At 42.3% G+C, this 22,960-nt stretch overlaps 1 protein-coding gene and 1 long non-coding RNA gene across 3 annotated transcripts in view; one reads left to right on the top strand and one right to left on the bottom strand.

Moving 5' to 3' along the window:
- TPRG1 (tumor protein p63 regulated 1) overlaps positions 1-22,960 on the top strand; it is a 107,823-nt gene that overhangs the window by 70,259 nt on the left and 14,604 nt on the right. The gene's annotated exons all lie outside the window — the stretch shown is intronic.
- Positions 16,639-21,859, bottom strand: LOC141259343 (uncharacterized). Its single transcript, XR_012318406.1, has 3 exons — positions 21,778-21,859; positions 18,559-18,701; positions 16,639-17,072 (listed from the first exon to the last, which is right to left on the bottom strand). It is a non-coding gene; the product is annotated as an uncharacterized lncRNA (long non-coding RNA).

Here is a 22,960-nt window from a genome sequence, read left to right as displayed (position 1 = left end):
AGTTCAGATTTTGCTGGAATGGTTTGAGGGTACCATGTCAAATTGGCAGATCCCTTGACATGCCAGAAAAACAGACCCCCTCATAAAAAAGCAGACCCCCCCATAAAAAAGCAGACCCCCATAAGTCAATGAATTCATATAGGAGTGCAGTCATATTGACACCCCATGTGCGTCACATAATTTTATACCATTGGGCGATGAAGAAAGAATAATTATGTTTTTACCACTAAAATGTTGTTTTAGCTCCAAGGTTTTAATTTTTATAAGGGCTAATAGGAAAAAATGGACCTGAGTGCGAAAAATACCCTACATGTAATCGGGAAATACTTTTCAGGCACAATGGAAAGCTCAGAAGGGAAGGAGCGCCATGTTATAGTGCAGATTTTGCTGTTATGGTTTGCTGGTGCCAAATGACTCTACTCTTCGTGTCGTTGCGATTACAGGGATACCAGATTTATATATTTTTTTTATGTTTACATATGTTTACTTCAAAGAAAGAATCAGCTGTGATCCCCTGCTGTCCTGTCTGTATACTCTTTTGCGTCCTCCCCTGCCCAGGAGATGTGGTATGATCAGATCATGTTCTTGCACGGTGAGACACAGCCATTACACAGTACACAGCAGGGGCACATTTATAAGCTTGTAGACTGTGAGCCCTCATGGGCAGGGTCCTCTCTCCTCCTGTAGGAGTCAGTGACTTCTATTGTCTAAGATTATTGTACTTGTTTTATTATGTATACCCTTTTCCACATGTGAAGCACCATGGAATAAAGGGCGCTATAATAGTAAATAATAATAAGATTATCTCAGTACAGGAACATTTTATTTAAACACATCCAATTGTGGAAGTTATTATTCCAAGATCTATTGATTAAAATGAACATTTGTATATGGGAAAACCCCTTTAAGTTAAGCTCCCAGCGGCTATTGTGCGGGCACTACTCCTGTGCCTGCATGATCGCCATGACGTAAGTTTACCTCATAGGTCGTGAACCCCTTCCCGACCATGATGTATACTTGCGTCAAAGTTCGTGAAGGAGTTAAAGGTGTTGCCTGGGACTGACATACAGATGACCTATCCACAGGTTAGATCATTAATATCAGTTGAAGTTCTGTCACCCCCACTGATCAGCTGTTATCTTCTCCTGCTGTATCTGAATATAAACAATATACAGAGCCAAAACAACGCTTTGATCCCAGGACTGCAAAGCAGCAGTGATAACCACTGAGCCACCTATTCTGATGAACAGTTTTAGAATCCCTGTTACCAGGGAGCAATGCATTGTAGGTACTTAGATGACAGTAATAGTTACAGCTAGACTGTAAAGTCACATGTGTGACAGCAAATTATAAATGAATATATGTCTCTAAGGCTATGTGCCCATGATGCAAAAATGGTCCAGATTTTTTCCTGAGCATCTCCCTGGCGAAAAAAACTCATGCGGATTGTACATGCGGATTGTACATGCGTTTTCCTGCCAGGGACATGCGGATGTGAAGCGTTCTTCACATGCATTTCCGCATGCAGGTTGACAAGCTCTTTCCACGCGATTTTAGCATCACTTGGAAAGTGCTTGACAACTTGGTCACACTATATAAATCCATGCAACCGGCATGGATTTATATAGTGTGACCTTAAAGAATGGTAAAAAATAAATCTATACTTCCGATGGCCCCCGCAGTCTTGCTTCGCTCCGTCCTGGCTTGCTGGCAGCACGCGGTACACTGAAGGACTTGCCGTCACATGACTATCACGTCAGCGCAGGTCCTTCCGAAGACAAGGAGACCGGGGGCCATCAGAAGGTAAATATAATATTTATTTTTTATTTTATTCTTTTTTTTACAGGTACTATGGTACCCGGGTCCAGAGGAGAGTCTCCTCTTCTCCACACCCGGGTACCATCCACACATTGAAACGCATGGATTCTGCATGTACAGATCCAGTAATGCGGAATCCCAGCGTTCCAATGCAAGTCAATGGCGGCGAAAACGCAGCGCTTCCGCAAAATAATTGGTAGTGCTGCGTTTTTTTCCGCAATGATAATCCGCAGCGGAAATTTCCGCAGCATGTGCACAGCACATGCGGATTATCATTGGGGAACATGGCAGGCCTTCTACCATGCGTTTTTTAAGCGTTTCTGCAGCGTTTTTGTCACTGCGGAAACGCTTAAAAAACGCATTGCGGGCACACAGCCTAAGAGCAACTATAAGAAGTTTACTAGTTGATAGTAATACTAATGGGGAAAGGGTAAAATAACTTGAAGTAAATAAAAGTAAATAAAGCATAGTATTTGTAATAATGTTGAACTTTTTGGTAAAGTTAATCTATACAATTTTGGAGAGTTATGCTTCACTTAAAGTACGTTATGCTTAGCAAAATAGTTATGTTTTATTTCTTGCATAGTTAGATCCAATATTTACCCACACACACATATACACAGTTGTTATATAACTATGTATATACTAATATAAGATACCTGTGCTGCAAAGGGAATGAACAAGAGAAAAGTAAAACAATATTTTGCGTGATAACCCTTTACCTTCAAAAGACCATAAAGCATCAATTCTTATAGGTACACCTGTATAAAGTTTTTAGCAAAACTCGGCAGGGAGGTTGTTCCAAACATTTTGGAGAACTAACGACAGATCTTCTGGGGCTGAAGGCTTGCGAAATCCTTCTTTCACTTCATATAATCTGATGAGGAGGAGGAGGATGATGAGGAGGATGATGAGGAGGATGATGATGAGGAGGATGTTGAGGAGGAGGATGATGAGGAGGATGATGAGGAGGAGGAGGATGAGGAGGAGGATGTAGAGGAGGAGGATGATGATGAGGAGGAGGAGGATGAGGATGATGATGAGAATGTTGAGGAGGAGGAGGAGGATGATGAGGATGTTGAGGAGGATGTTGAGGAGGAGGAAGAGGATGATGATGAAGAGGAGGAGGATGTTGAGGAGGAGGAGGATGATGAGGAGGATGATGAGAATGTTGAGGAGGAGGAGGATGATGAGGATGTTGAGGATGTTGAGGAGGATGATGAGGATGTTGAGGAGGATGATGAGGAGGATGATGAGGAGGATGATGATGAGGATGAGGAGGAGGAGGATGAGGAGGAGGAGGAGGATGTTGAGGAGGAGGAGGATGATGAGGAGGATGATGAGAATGTTGAGGAGGAGGAGGAGGATGATGAGGATGTTGAGGAGGATGATGAGGATGTTGAGGAGGATGAGGAGGAGGATGATGATGAGGAGGATGATGAGGAGGATGATGAGGAGGAGGAGGATGATGATGAGGAGGAGGAGGATGATGAGGAGGAGGATGATGAGGAGGAGGAGGAGGATGATGAGGAGGAGGATGATGAGGAGTATGATGAGGAGGAGGAGGAGGATGATGAGGATGAGGAGGAGGATGATGATGAGGAGGATGAGGAGGAGGATGATGATGAGGAGGATGATGATGATGAGGAGGATGAGGAGGATGATGAGGAGGAGGAGGAGGATGAGGAGGAGGAGGAGGATGAGGAGGAGGAGGAGGATGAGGAGGAGGAGGAGGATGAGGAGGAGGATGATGAGGAGGAGGATGATGAGGAGGAGGATGATGAGGAGGAGGAGGATGATGAGGAGGAGGATGATGAGGAGGATGAGGAGGAGGAGGATGATGAGGAGGAGGATGATGAGGAGGAGGATGATGAGGAGGATGAGGAGGAGGAGGATGATGAGGAGGAGGAGGAGGAGGATGATGAGGAGGAGGAGGAGGAGGATGATGAGGAGGAGGAGGAGGATGAGGAGGAGGAGGATGAGGAGGAGGAGGAGGAGGATGATGAGGTGGAGGAGGAGGAGGAGGAGGATGAGGAGGAGGAGGAGGAGGAGGATGAGGAGGAGGATGAGGATGTTGAGGAAGAGGATGATGATGAGGAGGTTGAGGAGGATGATGATGAGGATGAGGATGAGATCAGAGTTGTTTGTGGGCCATATCGTCACTTCTAGGATTTCTTGTTCTTCTGTAATGTCTCAGGTCATTCACCATGGCAATACTGAACACGGCAACAAGACACAAGTTAGTTATACTGCATCAGCAAGTTCTCGCTCAGGCAAAGATTTCAAAGGAGACTGAGGTTTCAAGGTGTGCTGTTCAAGTTCTTTTGAGAAGCACTAAGAATTGGGCAACATTGAGGACTGTAGATTCAGTGATCAGCTAAGGAATCTTAGTGCAGTAGGTGAGAAACATATCATGCTTACTTCCCTTTGAAATTTTAAGCTATCCAGCAGATCTTTCAGCTTAGAACTGGCAGCAACCAGTGGGACCCAGCTCCACCCATCTACTGTTTGGACAAGTCTGACCAGAAGTGGACTTCATTGAAGGATTGTGCCAAAATTCCATACCTTTGGCATGGAAACCAGCAATGGGCCTATATTATGCACAAAGACATACGAGCTGTGGCGCAGAGACATAACAGTAGGTACTGTAGATTTGAGTCAAGGCATACTGGAGGTTCTTTGCAAGTTTGAGGCTGCATTTCGGCAAATGAAGTTGGGGTTTTGGTCAGGATTAAGGGTGTCATCAATACTGAGAAATGCAGGCTGATACTTATCCTTCTTGCATTACCATCACTGAGGTGTCTGATACATTTATTCTGCAGTAGGATAATGACCCCAAACATACAGTCATTGTCATTAAGAACTATCTTCAGTGTAAAGAAGAACAATGAGTCCTGGAAATGATGACTTGACTCCTACAGAGCCCATCTTTATATCTATTTGGAATTACATGAAGAGACAGCAGGATTTGTACCAGTCTAAATCCACAGAAGATCTTTGGTTAGTTCTCCAATGTGTTAGGTTGTTTCAATCTTCTGAATTGTTTCAAAAACTGTTTGCAAGTGTACCTAAAAGAATTAATGTCGTTTTGCTGTTTTGAAGGCAAAGAGGTGGTCTTGCCAAACATTGATTTGATGTGCATCTCTCTTTTGTTCATTCACCTTTCATTTTATTAATTTATAAAAACACACTATTAGCAATACTATTTTTGAAAAGATTCTTACATTGTAGCTTTTTTCCACTAAAACTTTTGAACAGGACAGTGTGTATGTGCGTATGTGTGTGTGTGTGTGTATATATATATATATATATATATATATATATATATGTGTGTGTGGGGGTGTGTGTATATGTATGTAGGTATGTACACTACCGTTCAAAAGTTTGGGGTCATTTAGAAATTTCATTATTTTTGAAAGAAAAGCACATTTTTTTCTATGAAGCTAACATTAAATGAATCAGAAATACACTCTATACATTGTTAATGTGGTAAATGACTATTCTAGCTGCAAGCGTCTTGTTTTTATTGCAATATCTACATAGGTGTATAGAGGCCTATTTCCAACAACCACCACTCCAGTGTTTTAATGGTACATTGTGTTTGCTAACTGTGTAAGAAGGCTAATGGATGTTGAAAACCCTAGAAAATCCCTTGCACAAGTATGTTAGCCCAGCTGAAAACGGTTTGGCTGAATTGAGAAGCTATAAAATTGACCTTCCTTTGAGCTAGTTGAGAATCTGGAGCATTACACTTGTTTGTTCTATGAAACTTTCAAAATGGCCAGAAAAAGAGAACTTTCATGTGAAACTCGACAGTCTATTCTTGTTCTTAGAAATGAAGGCTATCCCATGCGAGAAGTTGCCAAGAAACTGAAGATTTCCTACAATGGTGTGTACTACTCCCTTCAGAAGAGAGCACAAACAGGCTCTAACCAGAGTAGAAAGAGAAGTGGGAGTCCCCGCTGCACAACTGAGCAACAAGACAAGTACATTAGAGTCTCTAGTTTGAGAAATCGAAGTCTCACAGCTCATCGACTGGCAGCTTCATTAAATAGTACACACAAAACGCCAGTGTCAACATCTACAGTGAAGAGGCGACTTCGGGATGCTGGCCATCAGGGCAAAGTGGCAAAGAAAAAGCCATATCTGAGATTGGCTAATAAAAGGAAAAGATTAATATGGGCAATAGAACACAGACATTGGACAGAGGAAGATTGGAAAAAAGTTTTATGGACAGACGAATCAAAGTTTGAGGTGTTTGGATCACACAGAAGAACATTTGTGAGATGCAGAACAACTGAAAAGATGCTGGAAGAGTGCCTGACACCATCTGTCAAGCATGGTGGAGGTAATGTGATGGTCTGGGGTTGATTTGGTGCTGGTAAAGTGGAAGATTTGTACAAGGTAAATGGGATTTTGAATAAGGAAGGCAATCACTTCATTTTGCATCACCATGCCATACCCTGTGGACAGCGCTTGATTGGAACCAATTTCATCCTACAACAGGACAATGACCCAAAGCACACCTCCAAATTATGCATGAACTATTTAGGGAAGAAGCAGGCAGCTGGTATTCTATCTGTAATGGAGTGGCCAGCGCAGTCACCATATCTCAACCCCATTGAGCTGTTGTGGGAGCAGCTTGACGGTATGGTATGCAAAAAGTGCCCATCAAGCCAATCCAACTTGTGGGAGGGGCTTCAGGAAGCATTGGGTGAAATTTCTCAAGATTACTTCAGCAAATTAACAGCTAGAATGCCAAAGGTCTGCAATGCTGTAATTGCTGTAAAGGGAGCATTCTTTGACGAAAGTAAAAGTTTGAAGGAGAAAATTATTCTTTCTAATAAAAATTATTATTCCTAACCTTGTCAATGTCTGGACTATATTTTCTAATCATTTTGCAACTCCTTTGATAAATAAAAGTATGAGTTTTCATGGAAAACACACAATCGTCTGGGTGACCCCAAACTTTTGAACGGTAGTGTATGTATGTATGCAGATATGCACACTCACACATACACAGGAAAACTAAGTACACTCTCCTGTGTAGCCGTAATACATGCCCAAATCATCACCCCTCCACTACCGTGTTTGAACTTTGGTTTCATCTTGTGGCTCATACAGATGCAACTTTGCAGGCATTTTCTTTTTAGAAAGAAGAGTCTTTCCCCTGGAAATCCCTCTAAACAAGCCATACTTGTTCTTATTTTAATTTTACTGTCAGGAATTGAACATTTAAAATGCTAAATGAATCTTTCAGAGTCTAAACTTTAGCTCTTTGGTTTTTGCAATTTCTCAAAGCTTTGCATGATCTGACTTAAGGCTACGTTCACACGTTCAGTATTTGGTCAGTATTTGACCTCCGTATTTGTAAGCCAAAACCAGGAGTGGAACAATCAGTAGAAAAGTATAATAGAAACACGTCACACCTTCTGCATTTTTCACCCTCTGTTGGTTTTGGCTTACAAATACTGACCAAATACTGAACATGTGAACATGGCCTTAGTGAATTTGCTGAGCTGTTCACTCCTGGGATGATAATCAATGGTTTTGAATGTTTTCCGCTTGAGAATAATATTTCTTGCTATGCAATGATGGATTCCAAATTATTTGGAATTGATCACCCTTCCAGGTTAATGGGTGGCAACAATTGCTTCTCTAAGATCATTGCTAAAGTCTTTCCCCTTTGGCATTTTTAAATACATGATTGAAGCTCCAGAACAGCCAACTTCAAAAACGTACAGCCAACTGCTGATCAAGGGCATTTCCTATGAAAGCACTTAGGGGATACTTAATTTTTCACTCATTGCTTTTTGTGCCTCATTTTTAATAAATAATTATATATATAATCAATGCAAACAGCGGAGACACAGGCGGAACAACAGTATACTTCTTTTATTTAACAAACTAATATTAATTCTAAAACACTTATTATATGGTAACCATTTCTTTACAGTGTTTGACAGTAAAATAATCAGGAAATCACATAACAGAATAAATGATAAGAATACACTAGAATTCAGGGGCTGGTAGTATAAAATGAAGTACTGAGGGGGAGGGGAACTAGATTGCCATTAACTATACTGGGCAAGGGGCATTCTTTGAAAGCCTCGGCAGTACTCTGTTTCTGCCACAAATCGCTGCCCATTTCCTCAGTCACCCGCTATCCACTTTCGCAATACCGCTCTGGCGTCTGCTGATCCCCGTCGGACTATTGTCTCTCCCTCTGTTTGTACCTGGTACCATAAATCTCTGCCCACCGCAAATCTCCAATTGGCCACCTCCAGAACTTCTGCGATGTCCTTTCAGTGGTGCGCACGTCTGAAAACCGTTCCGCCGTACCCTGCTCCCTTCCTGTTGACCCACGTCACTGGGGTGAGGAACCATGACTGGCGTCGCTCAGGTCTTCGGGGCTTGACCATTGATTCCTGGGCTGGGAACCTCTACTGGCGTTGCTCGGGTCTTCAGGGCTTGACCGTCGACATCTGAGCTGGGCAGATGCGCAGCACCTTTCTTCCTGACAGGAGCTCCGGACGCTGCTGTGGCTTGTCTCGTCTCTCTCCTTTGTGCCAAAATTACCTCAGACCTTACGCACACTCTGTTTGTCTCCTTAGCTGGTTTCCCTGATGACATTCGACACAAAGTCCTGATTAATCTCATCCCCTCTGTTACTTTTCTACGCTATTCTGGTTCCAAGGTGTTATGTCTTCTTACATCATTTTTCATGCAATTTTGTTAATGTGGGGTTATATTTACCTAATTTTAAAATGTCTTAAGAACCAGATCTTTTTTTATTATTATTATTTCCTGATACGTAAAATGTATCTTTTCTCATGACTGTACATATTTAATGTCCATGAGTTCCTTGAGAAGTGGATAATACAGATCTGTATACTTGTTATTTCCTATTCCACTAACCAGCATTCAGTATGCGGTTTGTATTGCATGGTCGCTTAGAGGCATGCGAGTTAAAGAAGTCCACATGAGATCAAGTTCCAGATGCCACTATTGGGATTTCAAGCAACAAATTCCTAATGACCATGCCTTGGTGGCACAGTTCCAAGAATGCCCCATGTTTCTCTAGGGTGTGGTATCAGCACTAGAGCTCAATGTCGTCTGCTGACAGGGCTCTTCATCTACTGGATTGTTGGCCATTTCATAACATTCCTTATAGAGCATAATGAATACCAACAACGTCCTCCCCTATCATTTTATTTTGACCAATATTTGAACCTTCGTAATACTCAGCAGTTCTAATCTCCAGCAGTGAAATGCTATTTGTAGAAGGTATAATGTAACAATTGAAATAATTTATTACATTTTTCTAAAACTCAAAATGACTGAAGCCCAAAAGAAATAAGTGCCAGTGTACTTGTATTGCCATGAAGAAATCCTTTAACAGATTCGTGTCGATTGTAAAAAATGTGCTGTCTTTACATGTGGGGTAATTGCTATGTCAGTCTGTACTACAGTGTCAGAAGGTTTTAATACGGCTGTAGTGGTTTGGCAGATGATAAGATGAAATGGTAAAGGCCGGGAAATGTGTTTAGCATGACTTCTGGTTTTATCACCCAGACTGTGCCCGCGTAAAGCTCTGCTGCTGCGCTGAGCATGCATATACCTGAACTACAACGCCTCTAATGTGCTGAATCATCTCTTGGTTGGGATGGGCAATTACCGTATGCTGATGAAATGTGCCTATAGCTACTAATTATATTGTTGAATTGTTTATTCTGCTTTAAGTTACCATGGGTTTTAATTATTTGCACCATTTTTAATCATTCTCACTTTTCTCACCTAGATTTTAGCCTTTTTTCAATACTTAAATAAGAACTATCCAAGGAACAGATTAAGACCTTGTGCACATGGCAGAGGTTTGGGTCTGTATGCTTCCCTGGTACAGAGCACATTCTCTGTGATGCTGTGCAGCAGAAGGCACATTGAAGCGCTCCCAAAAGCTGCAAGAAAATGTACCAAGTATGGCTATGTGCACACGTTCAGTATTTGCATCAGATGTTTCTGCTGTAAAAACCAGAGTGTTGGCAGGAAAAGTGCTGCGTTAAATGCACACGTTTTTGCCATGTTTTTTGTGTGCGTTTTCATGCTTTTACTTGCGTTTATGGCAGCTTTACAATGGTTCCATAGAAAACAGAGCCATAATGCCGCTATGTGAATGAGTCCTTAGGCTAAGAAAATGCTAAAATCTCATTATCATATGGAGCAACCACTGCTAAATATAGGGCTTGCACTGAGACTACATATACAGTACGCTTTCAGCTTGCAGTCTGTGTTTTATTGCTGTAAAAGGAATTTTTAAAATCCTGTTCACACAATGTGGCTGAAAACCCATACAAATGAAACGTGGGGATTTCTTTATAGACCTGATTTATGTCTTTCTCTATTAACCTTCATGAGCAACACTGCATAGAACTGCATCTTTAAATGTCCAGTCTAAAATGAAGTCTGCACTTTGTGACTGCAGACTGTTGAATCATGATAGTTTGCAATGTGCACACTCTCATGAACCCCCTGTATTCCCCCTTGAGAATGGGAGGTCACATGACCGCATGTATATGATATGTATCATTGTGGTTACATGCCAACTAGATTCCTGTGCTTCTCTCAATTCTCTTCTATTGAGAGAAGCCAGATGAGACTAGTTGGCATGTGACCATCCAGCGACATGAGGAATACAATGTAATCATAGTGTTCTTATCACCCTCATCATTTCACCCTGGACTACCCCTTCAAGTAGAAATAAAAACCTGTGATAGTACATGTAAACATACTCCAGGGATTTATGTACAAGGGCATATTACACATCTAATTTAATGCACTGAAAATATTATTACGCTTACATGAATTTCAGTACTGTACACCACTAAGGACATTAGGCCTAAGCAAGTCTCAATGTACACAATGTGCAGTATTTTACTATCAATCTGTGATTTTTTTTGATAGTATGCTGCAGGGCTGTGGAGTCGATAAGCCAAACCTTCAACTCCGACTCCCTCATACATGGCTCATGTTTGTGATAAATTTACTGTAGCACAGATTCATCTCAGCTAAAAGTCTAGTCCCTTAGATCAGGAATAGGACATTTCATAACTTTCCCAAATTCTTCTGAAAAAATATTCCCCACAAACTGCATTGAACTACTGTACCAAATTTATTATATATTTTAGGAGTCGGAGTTGGTCCATTTTATTCCGACTCCACCAAAATGGGCTCCGATTCCACAGCCCTGGTATGCTGCCATATTTTTCACAGCACAGCATGCCACTTTCCTAGTGTCCATAAAATGATTGTAATTACATTTTCTATAATTTGGTGAGATTTATTAAGCTAAATACTGTATAATTCTGGTTCAGTTTACACTGGGCAATAATCTGGAACAAATGTTCCTAGGAATGATCATCTCCAGATTATCGGCTTTGTCTTAACAGGCCACCAGTCACCCAAAAAACAAGCAAAACTCTTGTTCATTAGGTGAACATTTTTTAAACTTGCTTAAAAATCAATATTTTCTGCAGCACATTGTCACGTGTAAATGGACCATAAGATGGCAAGAACAATGATAGTAAAATGGTGGCATTATTGATCGTCTTGTTTTCATTCAAGTGCAGTCGCCTGTCGAAACAGGTTTTTAAATGGCTATCAATTGGCTTCTATGTAGTGATGGACAGTTGTTTAATGGCTGCAATAGAACTAACGTAAAGGGCTTTCTGGATGTCTTTAATCCATTTACTGACAGTCCTTGATGCAACAAAAGGCCAAAGATAAAAATATGGCCTCACTGCGGCACCCCCTTTTCTTTTGACAGCTCTGGCTTCATAGAGCCAGAAACGGGTGGAGATAGACGAAAAACAAGTGGGCCTCGCCGTGATGCACCGAGCGCCTCTACTTTCTTTGAATAGTCATTCTTTGCTGACAGATTCCCTTTAACTTATAGAGCACATAGACTCTGCTTTTCAATAAGACTCTGTCACTGGAGAAACCCAGCAAAATAAGGGCATCTACAAGATGTCCCACCAAAAAAGAAGTTGTGGGATGCATCTGCATCTTCTAAATGCTCATGACCTTCTGGTTATCGGACTATAAATTTTACCGAGTAGTTATTATTAGGTCTTCGTGACCCAGGGGGGCTTCATTTATTTTTAAGGATGGCAAGACCGTTTGCACACACAGTACCGGTACGTATCAACCAGTGCATCATCAACTTCTATGTGTTAAATACTTGGTCATGTGCAAAAGACCATAACCTATGAAATTAGACATTCTGTTTGTTCATGATTGATCATGACAAGGATTGGGTTAGTGATATTCATTGGAGGTACAAATTCCACCTATAGCCTTTCCCTGATGTTGAGGGGGGGTTGGTAAAAATAAAGGGGCCCTTTTATTGAGGAGTTCATGTGAAAGGTAAATATGAGCCGAGAGTTTTTCGGAGTCTATTTAGCTAAAACATACTGTAGTTTTGTATTGGTTTTCCACTTGCTGACAAGTAAAGGAAATCATGTCATGTTAGCTAATGACCATTTTCCAACTAAGAAAAGAGGCGCATGCTGAAGAAAGGCCGTGTGCTGTGAATACAGCATGTCACAACTGGCCCAGCTATGACACCTTTTCTTTGGAATTTTGTGGGTTTTATTATAATACTTAACTAAGCTAAAAAAAATAATAATAATGGAAGCTACAGTATTTACATACCCTGGTTAAATCCAAAAGCTTGCCTTTCTCTTTAACATCTGTCATTATCCAAGCAAATATGGGTTTAACCCACTAATCGCATTGATTATAGGTTAGGTACAATGTAAAGTAGCAACTCCAATGGCACTCGTTTTATTAATCCGAATTTGTTTCATATGAGAGCTTGAAACCTGCTATAAATCATATCTTAAAATGTAAAAATAAAAATGAATCTGGTTAGATAAAAAAACAAAAGTTATTGAGTTGTAATAATATTAATTTGATTCATTAACTCTCAAATCAGTTTTTGCCGTGATTGAGGTAAATTCATAACATATTATTATGCAATTTTGCTAAATGATGGCAAAACAATGCTTTTTTTTGCTATTGCAAAAAAAATCTCAACGTTTGAACGCAGCTTAGTAATACTCGCATACCTGTGTAAAAGAAAGGATGATGGAAGAGATCTGTCATGCAAGGTGTGGGAAAGACTTAAGTGCAACAGAAAGGGAAGAGGGGAAGGGAGCCCAGACTCTAGGGAAAGAGGGAAGTGGAGACCTCCTACGCTGATCTGATATCACCGTGTCTCCCCTATCGTCCCTATATTGGTTCTTCACCAATCGCCACATAGGAACCTATCCCTGTATTTCCTAGCGATTGGCCCTGGATAACGAAGAGGGGTGAGCACTAGTCGACACAGGGGAAAGATAACTTAGTGTAACATACCTGGCGGCGTCCTTGCATAGTGGTCCATCTCCCACTGTGCAAGAGCGCGCACTTGATCTCCAGTCCAGAATGTCTCTCTGGCTTCCCTCCATGCTGTCTGTTTGTGTCTGTTTCTGCTGCTTAAGGGCAGCGCCCGATCACTTCCTGCCTTTTGTACCTGCTGTGGGTCACACCCCTTGTGCGTCCTCAGCCTATTGCTGTCTGTCACCTGGTATTTAACCCAGCTGCCCCAATCAATCCCTGCCTGAGCATTGTGTTTCATTCAGTGTGTGCTTGCACTCTGAAGGTGCCAGGTCCCGTTCTGTGTTCTCTTGTCTGCCTATCCTGGAGGCTGTATTTCCAGGCCTGTCTGAACACGCTCCTAGCCTGTTCCTCTCGCCTTCTAGGGGCCGATTACCTAGACCCGCTCCGGTAACTTGTCTGTCCTGTCTGAACACGCTCCTTGCCTGTTCGTCCCGCCTCTGTGGGGGCCCTTATTCCCAGACCCGCTCCTGTATCCCGCTGCAGTGTCGGTCTCCTCCGTACACTCAGTTCCAGTCTGTACTCTCTTCTATCTTTTACCTGTTTTTTCTCTATGTCCGTTCCTTTCCTTTTTCTGCAGAGTCTGAACTCGTACCTAACTCCTGCTTGTTGTCTCTGTGCTCCCGTTTGTGAGTTTGTGGTCCACTCGCTACTTCACTGCAAGTACCCTGTGGGTATCTGGCTCTGCCTTTCCCTTCCTGTCTGTTCCGTGTGAACAGAGCCCTGTCCCCCCTGCTCAGCCTTGCTCCGCTCTGACTCCTTTGCTCACCGCTCCAGGCGGTCTCGTCCCGCTCTGACTCCTTTGCTCACCGCTCCAGGCGGTCTCGTCCCGCTCTGACTCCTTTGCTCACCGCTCCAGGCGGTCTCGTCCCGCTCTGACTCCTTTGCTCACCGATCCAGGCGGTCTCGTCCCGCTCTGCTCTTGCTCACCGCTCCAGGCGGTCTCGTCCTGCTCTGCTCTTGCTCACCGCTCCAGGCGGTCTCGTCCTGCTCTGCTCTTGCTCACTGCTCCAGGCGGTCTTGTCCTGCTCTGCTCTTGCTCTCCGCTCCAGGCGGTCTCGTCCTGCTCTGCTCTTGCTCTCTGCTCCAGGCGGTCTCGTCCTGCTCTGCTCTTGCTCTCTGCTCCAGGCGGTCTCGTCCTGCTCTGCTCTTGCTCACCGCTCCAGGCGGTCTCGTCCTGCTCTGCTCTTGCTCACCGCTCCAGGCGCTCTTGTCCTGCCCTGCTCTCGCTCACTTCTCTGGGCTTACTCACTCTGCTGTGTTTGTCCGCCACATCTGTGGTTCTGTTCCTGAGTCCCAGTGTGTACTGGGTCCTATCCCGCCTGTGTTCCTACCTGCTAGTGCCTCCCTGTCCGCACTCTAGCCGTGCTTGCCCTTACCCCCCTGCCTGCATATCCGCCTGCCTGCATACCAGTCGTGCCTGCCTATTCCCGCCAGTCTGTGTGCCAGCCTACCAGTCGGTTCCTGTATTCCCCTGTGTGGGTCAACAGCCGTGTCCGGGGTCTGTCCTGGAGTAGCACCTGGTCCCTCTGCTCGGTTCCTCCTTGGTGCACTGGCGTCGTATGCCGTCGTGCGACCCTGGTCGGATCGGGTGAATACCTAGTTATTCCCCTCCAGGCATTCACTCTCCGGCACGGTCCAGTGGAATCACACGCACATGCCGCTCAGCCCGGGCATGTGCATTACACTTAGCTTGAGCCAACTTCAGAGAGATAACACACACGTCCTCTTAGCACCAGGGAGGACGTAAACAGACTGCACTCGCTCCAAGCTTTCACAAGGAAACATGTGAATATCACCGTCACCGCCCTGCCAGCAAAGTGAAACTATTTAAACACCCAGTCCAGGGTGTCAATTAGAGCAGGAGGGAAGTAGCCGCTGGGTCCTAGAGTGAAACACCTAAGAAGGTGTCTGTAATGCCAAACGAAGAGATCTTCTGCAACCAACTGCAGGGCGACTGTCTGTCACATCTGACACACCCGTGACAAGATCATGACGTGATTTCAGTAAAAATAAGATATTTTTTTCCCTGTGTTTTGCCATTAAGGGTGGTAAGTGACTGACACCCAAATAATATATACTATGACTATTTGAAATATTGTGAAACGATCTTAGTGAATCCCATTGACATATTTTAGCACAGCAGACAATCCTATATGTGCCATTGCAACCTAACAGAAATGTCTTCCAATAGTATAATAAGTCTTTAACCTTCCAAGTAAGATGAAATGGTGAAAACAAATTCAATTCTGCCATTGTTTTATGTTTTTATTTTATGGCATTCATTATATGGTAAAAATAAGTGGTTACAATTTTTTTTGCTTGTGATGCCATTCTCTGAGAGAAGATGTGTGAGTGCAATTTGGGCACTTTGACCTTTTTTTTTTTGTTGTTTATAGCGTTTACAACATGGGTTTATTATTGTGATAGATCAAACTTTCACTGATGAGGTGATATCAAATGTTTGTTACCTTTTTTTATTTTGTAGCTCCTTTAGGGCACTTGCAGTCGTCTGATCGCTTATATTATAAAGGCAAAGTCACTGTCTTTTATGAAGTTCTGCCTATGGCTGAACTTCAGAGGAGTGATAAGATGGCGGCTATGGGGGCTTTCAGTAGGGCCACAACTGTCATAGTAACTCATCGATTCCCCACAATTGATTGTGCTCGGGAAGCCCAATAGGGAGTATAGGTGTAAGCTCTGGCAACCGCTCTATTAGAACAGCGGCACTTGAATGGTTAACCGCAGCGACCAGAGCTCAGCTCTAGCAGCGACTGTTAGACACAGATGCTGGCTACGCAGTATAGCTCCGCTCCTGAGCTACCTCCATACAAAGATGCACCATCGCTAATACACTGTTATATCATCAGAAGCAAAGGCTAATTCTCATAGTGACATCATGCCTTTTCCAGTTATTTCATTGATATATTGCTCCTGGTTTGTTTATTCTTGATTGATTACTTGTATTTCTGGCTCTGCTCTGGAACCCATTGCTCTTTTGTTTATCCCTTGGATGCCTTATTGGATTTGACTTTAGACTTTCTGACATCTTTGTTATCTAATCTCTCAGCTTTACTTCCCTGCAGTTGACTCTTGCTATCCTCCTGCCTTTTGATTCCATAACTGTCTCCATCGATAATGATACTGACCCAGCGGCCTGACCATTTAACTGGCAACTCGCTCAACCGGCCAGCAGCTGCTCTGTGGACACAACTCAAGGGCCTCGGCAGTGAAAGCCAGATCCCTGTACAGGAGGAGAGAATGAAAAGCAGAAAATTCCCTGGGACATGCTAAGCAGAGTGGCTTGTGATGAGCTTAGCAATAGTAGCCTTATTAACACATAAGCCGAGATATAGACGGTCTCTTCTTTGATCTATTTGTCCCTCTCTTCCTATAGGTTTGTAGATTTGTCACACTTGTATATGATCTCATAGTCCTTACACCTCTTTGTCATTTCCTGAAACGTTTCTTTCCGACAACAGGAAGAGATGTAACGCAAAAAATACTAGAGCACTTCATTCATTTATAAAATAATGGCCATCATAATATACTCCTGAACAGCTAAGCACCAGTCACATTCAAAATTGTCTTAAATTTGTTTATATTTAAAGGGTTTATATTGATATCCGTAAAATTACCAGCCCTCAGAAATGAAATTTCTGTCTAACAATGACTCTATACAATGCAGTCCTTTTATATCCAGTCCCTATGATCTGCTCATTAGGATTAGGCTTGTGATTTTTTGCAGCTTTGATGCATTGGAATTTTTGGTAATCTTGAGAAATAATTCACCTTATTGTGCAGCATGATACTTATCGCTAGAAAATAAACAGAAGATTGTTGTCAGCAGGAAGATATTTTACAAAACACTTATGATAATCATCATTTACATTCATAAAGTAGATCTGCGAACTACAAAGAATTGTACAACTTCACACACAAAAAAAACAACAACAACGGGGTGACCTTCCTGTAGCGTTTTATCCCTTCTCTGCACCATACAGGCCATATAATGAAAATCCTGCCGAAAGCACTGAAGTCTAATTTATGGGATTAGCAATGCAGTGTGTTACAAGCCTGTGGTATGTCCTAAAAAGAATTCTTCATCCTGACAGTGATAGCCTATCTGCAGGATTAACACTTGGGCCCTTGCCCAGTTAATGCAGAACTGGAAACACTGTGTTCTCCACCTGATGTACTAACAGGGTGTCCTTGTCTTCCCTGCATCATTTACAGGGTACAGACAGGTACAATGGTGCATGGTCTGTTGTATAAATCTTTTTTATGCCTGACCTTACATGGAAATAACAGTCAAAATGCTGAAAATATAAATGGTACGGTGATGCCGTTAGTCTAGCAATGTATACCTTTTCTATATATCATACAAAGAGCCTAACTGCTCCATAGATCGACTGCTTTCAGAGCAGCAACCACACAATCTGAGCTTCATGCTTCTGCCTGATAGGGATGTAGTGCCCTTGGGCTTTTTAGCTGTCCCTGTGGAACTAACGTGAAGGTCGTCTACAGAGACTGAGGATCTCATTGAAGATATCTAAATCATCTGCTGACCCTATAGCGTAGCAGTCACAAACCACTTTCAAGCACGACAGGCATTTTTAATTGCACTTAAAAAGTACAAAAATGCGGTAATCAAATTTGAGAGTCCTCAGTGGTTCATACCATTTTTTCAGTGAGCCATTAAAAAGTAACAAATAGCAAGCTTTCCAGATTCCTCAGGTCTCCTCATCAGACATAGTAGGGACCCGAGTAGTCTGGAAAACTTGCCACTTATTGCCATCTTTCCAGTTAGCCATAAAAAAGTAACAAATAGCAAGCTTTCCAGATTCCTCAGGTCTCCTCATCAGGCATAGTAGGGACCTGAGTAGTCTGGAAAACTTGCCATTTGCTACCATCTTTTCAGTTAGCCATTAAAAGGTATCAGCCACTGAGGACTCTCAATTTTATAATTTTTTCTATCCAGTGACTAACACGGTACAAATATCTATATTTTTCCTGTATTAAAAAGTAAAAAGTATATTAACTCCTCTTTCCCAGAAATAAAAGGCCACTGTTTTACCCAAGCAATGCGACTGCCGAGATCAGAGTTAACACTGTTGCTGTCCATTTAATCCCTGGGATGTCAGTCATTGCTGATCGCAGTACCTACTCTGTTTGTTTTTACATAGGGAGGTATTGCAGTGTTTTATTGAGGCAATTAAAGGTTGATGTCACACGTTGATGATAACTGAGAAGTAAGGCCGCATTCCCATGTTCAGTAATATACTAAATTCTGAAGAAACTTACCGTAGGTCACAAAAGTAAAATGCATCCGACTTATTGTGTCCTTTGGCCATTTTTGCACATTCTTGACAGTTTTGAAAATTGTTCCGTGGATTGAGACAAATTTTCTTAAGAGGGCGAACCATTTTTACTGCAGAATATTTCCCCTAGGGAAAAGGAAAGGAAGACTTTTAGTATTTGTGGCAATCTATTGGCAAAGTGTTTGAAATGTGTGTTTCATTTCAATACATTTCAATAAATTATTGCAATCCATAGTCTTTGTTAAAAAGGTTGTCCTGTGGGAGTCCCTCTGCTTACTGAACGATCTCATGGAAACCTGACAGTATAAGTTAAATTTCCCTGCAGTGCCACCAAAATGGATAATATGCTTTAGGCTGGATACATAAGAGCATATGCAAAATTGTCTTTTTTTAAATCTAGGAAAAAATAAAAAAATTTCATCCTTATTCTCTTATGTATGTCATCTGCGTGTCCATTTATTACGTCCGTGTGTAATCCGTATGGCTTCTGTTTGTATTTGACCTTTATTATTTATTAAATTGTTCATGTAAAAATTTCCTATCCTTTATAATTGTAATGTATCTGTGAAAAACGGATTACATATAGATTGTAACCTGTATCAAAGTAGGGTATGCTGCTGTTTCTTACACACAGACCATTGGTTTCTGTGTAAAAACGTCCACGTGAACTACCATATTCGCTTGCATTGGTCAGTGTGCTGTCCGTATGCTATCAGTCTTGCATACAGACAGCACACGTTTAATATGGTCATCTGAACAATCTCTTACAACAGTGTTTCCCAACTCCGGTCCTCAAGTGCCACCAACAGGTCATGTTTTCTGGATTTCCTTAGATAACTGCATCACCTGGACAGGCAAGAATTCCATCACCTGGGCAATACTAAGGAAATCCTGAAAACATGACCTGTTGGTGGCACTTGAGGACCAGAGTTGGGGAACAATGCCTTACAAGATGCCCATTCCGTTCATTGGGTTGTCTCCACGACGTAGGACAAGACAGGTTCTCTAGGGTGAGAGACAACCTTTCGTTACCTTCTCTATTTTGACCTATACTAAGGATCCCACCTGTACCTGTAATTCAGAATTACCTAATGGAGTATGTGAAAATTAGTTTCCAAACTGAAGAACCCCTTTAACATGTTGTCACAAATTTATAATCTATAATCTATTACATTGGCAAAGCATTGTATAAGGAAGACTGGAGTGTGAACTCTGACACCCCTATTCTTCCACTCTCTGACTTCAGCTCTTATTCCTTAATAATGGCAAATACTTGGTACTAACAAATTTTCTGTAATAAAAAAAGTAACATTAGACACTACAGAACACCCTGGATGTCACAGGTTTTTTTTCAATAGAGGCCATTTATTGATAAAACATAAAAAGTTTCTAAACTTTTCTAAATTTATATTAAAGTTAATTATGCAATATTAATGGGAGATAGTTTTTTTTCTAAGTAGTTAGTCTCTTACATCTTTGCTGACTCCACTGGAAACTGGTTCTGACTCCAACTCGACAGCCCTGTATATAAGTAGAATGTCTGAAAAGTCTAATGGTGGAGGGTGGATGGCACATAGTTGGACTTGCGGAGTATCAGAAGTTTTTTCTTTACGGGATAAACTGAAGATAAGCCTATAGCTCTAGGTTAGAGTTTCTTGGCACCATATCTTTATTGTTGAGCCAAATCGTAGAGCCTCTGGCTACTCACTCCACTTAATAACTCACTTCCTTGCTGGCCAAAGCTAACAAACAGTTAATGGAGAAGAGGTGAGGTCTTAGGAGCATGCTGGTTAACAGCCAGGTGAGCAAAGAGCAGATAAAGGAGCACCTGCCTTTAAGGTTTGTAAGAGCCTGAGGGCATGGATAGACTCGAGACACTGTGCAATCTTAGTGTCTGACACCGTGCCAGCGTCTTTTATTCTCGTCATGGAAAATATTTCATTTTGAGGTCATTCAGTCAGCAAAACAGCTTTTAATACCCTCAGAGATGCCAGCTCGGTTCCTTTCTTTGTGTTTTTAATGTACACAAGGAGTCACATTTCTTTAGGTGGAGCAGGAATACCTTATTTCTTTACAGCTGGGCAGGGTTACAGATGCTGGTGATCCCCGCACAGCACTTTATTCCAGCGTCTCCCTATCTGCCTGCATACTTTCAGGAGCACACCCAACACCTTTGTCATAAATCTACCTCTTTTTTAACCTTTGGCTGTGATTTTATTTCATTGCTTCTGATGAATGCTTTAGAAAGCTAAAATCAGCTGTACATTTGTTATTTTTTACTAAATTGTGCAGCTAATTTCTACTGCTTGTAGATGAGAGAATGCTGTGTAGATGAGCGATCATGGGTTGTATGAAAGAATACACTGATTAAAGCTGTCAAAAGAATTCTGCCCAATGTCCCCCGAAAATCCACTGTACAAGATACCACCAGCAGTCACATGGCAGCACTGTCTCTGCAATATGGTTACACATTTAAGTCTGACATTGAGGCTATCTCTGTTTGCACCATTGAGTATAAAGGCATGCTGAGAATTGTAGTGAAATTCACAGCTGAGGCTCAAGATTTCTTCTGTTAATTTGCAGCTGGTCACATTCAGACTAGCTTCATTTAAAGTGGCTGCTAACAATTACAACTTATCACCTATGTATAGGAAAAGTAATAAGGGTGTGATCACTGGGGGTCCCAACAGTCACAAGAACTGAAGTACTGTGCCCCCTGTTTGAATGAAGCTTTAGTCATGTGTGCACCTACTCTCCATTCGGCGTTTTCACTGCGTTTTTTTCCCCGCAGAAACGCATCAAAAACGCTTGTTAATAGGTCTGCCAGCTATAGCAATGCTAATCCTGATGTGCTGTGCACATGATGCGGAAATTTCTGCTCAGGATTAGCATTGCGGAAAAAAACGCAGCATGTCCATTATGCCAAGCGTTTCCGGAGCGTTTCCTGCCCATTGACTTTAATTGAAACGCAGCAAATCTGCAGGTATATGTGGATTTGCTTTGTTTCAGTTAAAGCCAATGAGCAGGAAATGCTCTGGAGGACTACAACTCCTCTTATCCGACCGCCGCTCCCACTGATAACAGCGAGAGCGGCACTGCTGAAGGGAGCAGTAGTTCTCCTCAGCAGAGCCGGGAACCACCGGCAGTGAAAAAAGAAAAAAAAAAAAGTAAAAAATAATAAAAAAAAAACCTTCATACTCACCTGTCCGGCTCCCCCCGGTGTCCTCCTGGTCCCCGCGATGTCCCCAGCGATGCTCTTCTCCCTGCGGCCGGCGGTACACTGCGGGGAGCAAGCTCACTCCTCGCAGTATATTGGGCTTCCAGGACCTGCGGTCACGTGAGCGATCAGCTGATCGCACACGTGACCTCACCGTGGAAACATTCAGAAGAACGTTCCCATGGTGGTAAGTTCACCGGGGTTCATCAGCTGATCTTCAACTGATGAACCCGAGTGACCTCCGGCAGCAGCATGTATACTGACAGGGGTGATTTTACACCCCTGTCAGTATACACTGCTGTCTTCTACAGCAGTGACATCCGTGATTGCTGACGTCACTGCTGTAGAAGTGACCCAGATCGTCATGGGACAATCGTTGGCGGTACGTGGACTGTGTCGTTGATGGCGGACAGGTGAGGGATGTGGTTGTTTGTTATTTTCACACGTCTGCTTAAAAATACTCGTGAGACAGTCTGTTTTTATTATCCGTGTGATTTTGTGTTAGTCGTCCGTGTGTACCATCTGTGTAATATCTGTTTGCCACGTACTGGAATAGAATGCAGAATAGAAATGACAGATTTTTAGGTGTTAAATATGTGCAAAGATAGGTAGGTAGATACATATGGGATAGATAGGTAGGTAGATAAATAGATATGGGGTAAATACATAGATAAATAGACATCCTTGAGATATAAATAGTACCTTGCGTGTGTAGCTTACTGCACATGTATTAACCTAATAAATGAAAAAAAAATGACGTGGGGTCCCCCCCATTTTTGGTAACTAGCAAAGGTAAAGAGGACAGCTGTGAGCTGATATTATCTGGCTGGGAAGATCCATCATTATTGGAACCTAAAATGACAAGCCTACAGCAACCTTCGATCTTCCCCATGCCCTGGTGCATTGGCAATCGGGGTAATGGGGCTTGGCGCTGATGTCAGCTGTGAATTGTCCAAAAACACAGCTGACATCAAGTCCTGGTGTTAGTAATAGAGAGGTGTCTATCAGACACCCTCTTTGCTAACCCAGTAATAAAAAAATAAAATAAAAAAAAACACACACAAAGAAAAATACTTTTATTTAAAAAAAAAAAACACTACCTGACACTTTCCCTGGTTCACCACTTACTTTATTAAAAAAAAAAAACCTACGCAGGTCCGCCGTAGCC

Source organism: Phyllobates terribilis, unplaced genomic scaffold (genome assembly GCF_046119375.1).
Source record: "Phyllobates terribilis strain yellow unplaced genomic scaffold, ASM4611937v1 Scaffold_3__8_contigs__length_932513732, whole genome shotgun sequence".
Lineage (NCBI taxonomy): Eukaryota > Metazoa > Chordata > Amphibia > Anura > Dendrobatidae > Phyllobates > Phyllobates terribilis.
This window is presented reverse-complemented; position numbering and strand designations above follow the sequence as displayed.